Here is a 1,856-nt window from a genome sequence, read left to right as displayed (position 1 = left end):
TTACACCATCTCACAGGCTGGTTGTCTTTGCGTTTGATGCTGCAGCTTCCAAGTCCACAGGGAAGGAGGTGGAGAAGGGAAAATGGGCATAAAGTAGGAATGAGCAAGGGCAAGCTGGACCCCACAAGGATGGACTGGAACGCAGGTCGGTTCTCACAACCCCTGACCTCCACATCCTGCAGGAGAAGCTGGTGCCCTCTGTCACGGAGAGCGGAGACCTCCATGGCACCCGAGAGCTCAGAGGCAGAGCCAGGCAAAGTTGAAGAGTTGCAGGCTTGGCCACTTCTTCTTGACAATGAGGTGAGCATGGTAACCTGCCCAACCTTCGGTGCTTGACATCTCTCCAAATGCAAACATGCGGGAGGGGGTTATGGGAAACAAACTTCAGCCTAGCCCAGCCAACACACTACAAAGCCACCATAGTGACCATCCCTCAGGAAGGACTTGGACAAAGCTGGGATGCTGTGAGCCAGTGGTCCTCAACCTTCCTAGTGCCGCAACCTTTTAATACAGTTCCTCATGTTGTGGTAACCCCCACCCATAAGATTATTTTTGTTGCTACTTCATAACTGTAATTTTGCTACTGTTATGTTTCAGGGGACCCCTGTGAAAGGGTCGTTTGACCCCCAAAGGGGTCGCGACCCATGGTGTAAGCAAAGAAAAAGCAGGGACAGATCTGGGGGAGGCAGACCAAAGGGTCTGTGCTCCCTGGGAAGTTTTTCAGCTGCCTTGTGCTAGGATTGCATGGAGAGAGAGAGAGAGAGAGAGAGAGAGAGAGAGAGAGAGAGAGAGAGAGAAAGTAAAGTATATGGGAACATGGAGTGTAACAACTCTCACTCTTCCTCCGGGCTTATCAGGCGCTGGCAGAAAACACTGAAGAACACAGTCATGCCTTTAGCATCTAGTGGAGCGCCTACCCTACTTCTGAGTCACCACCACAAGGTTTGTTCACTTCCCCTGCCTGGAACCCCCTCTCCACTTCCTGTTCTCATTCAGCCAGCGCACATTGAGCACCTACTGTGTGCAGAGTGCAGGGAATACAAGATGAGAAGAAAACGAACCCGAGTTCCCGCTCTAGGGGGAACCTCCTTCCTCTGCCCGAAATACCCCTCCTTCCAGAAACCTTCCCAAGCTCTCCAGCAAAATCCCACAGCCCCTGCGTGAGTCTCCGCACGGCTGCAAGTGATTATCTGCAAGTATGTGTGTATATGGACATGTCATTTTTGTTTTTAATGAATGCTTTATTTTTGTTGGTCCCATCTTCCCCCTGGAGCGCAGGAGAACTTTTGAAGGTCGGTTTCTGTTTCCTTTGCTGCTCATAACGACGTGCCATGTGCAGGGCGGCTGTGCTCAGAAGTGGGGACGCCAGCCAGGGTTTCCCCAGCAACACGCAGCCTTTCCATGCATCTTGGAAGGGGCAGAATGGGTTCCTCACACCCACTCTGTGTGGTCCTTGACAGCCCTATTGTTATCGGTCATATTGTCACTAGTCCCATCATCATCAGTCCTATTATTGTCCCGTCCTACTGAGAGGAACCAGGCTCAGAGTGGTTGTGTGACTTATCTAAGGGCTCCCAGCTAGAGAGTCTCAGAAGCCGAGTTCCGTCCAGCTCATGCGCCTGCCTGCTGGGTCCCACTGCTCCCAGGCTGTGGTGTTGGTGTGAATGCAGGTGACTGGCGGCTTGTTCTGTGTTGGGCACTGGGCTAAGGCTTTCCACACCCTGCTGGTAGGTGCTACTACTATTCCCACTTTTGGTGGGGAAACTGAGGCTTAGCGGTTTGTGTCACTTCTGGTGGCAGAGCCAGAGCTCAAATCTAGGTTCTCTAATACCAAAATGCTATGAACAGCTACGCCA

General features: G+C 52.0%; 1 long non-coding RNA gene across 1 annotated transcript; it reads left to right on the top strand.

Moving 5' to 3' along the window:
- The first annotated feature begins 253 nt into the window (after positions 1–253).
- On the top strand, positions 254–1,467 carry LOC118624520. Its single transcript, XR_004958371.1, has 3 exons — positions 254–300; positions 858–942; positions 1,279–1,467. It is a non-coding gene; the product is annotated as an uncharacterized LOC118624520 (long non-coding RNA).
- The last annotated feature ends 389 nt before the right edge of the window (positions 1,468–1,856 follow it).

Source organism: Molossus molossus, unplaced genomic scaffold (assembly GCF_014108415.1).
Source record: "Molossus molossus isolate mMolMol1 unplaced genomic scaffold, mMolMol1.p scaffold_m16_p_1, whole genome shotgun sequence".
Classification (NCBI taxonomy): Eukaryota; Metazoa; Chordata; class Mammalia; order Chiroptera; family Molossidae; genus Molossus; species Molossus molossus.
The sequence above is the reverse complement of the archived record's forward strand: the minus strand, read 5'-3'. Positions and strand labels throughout refer to the sequence as shown.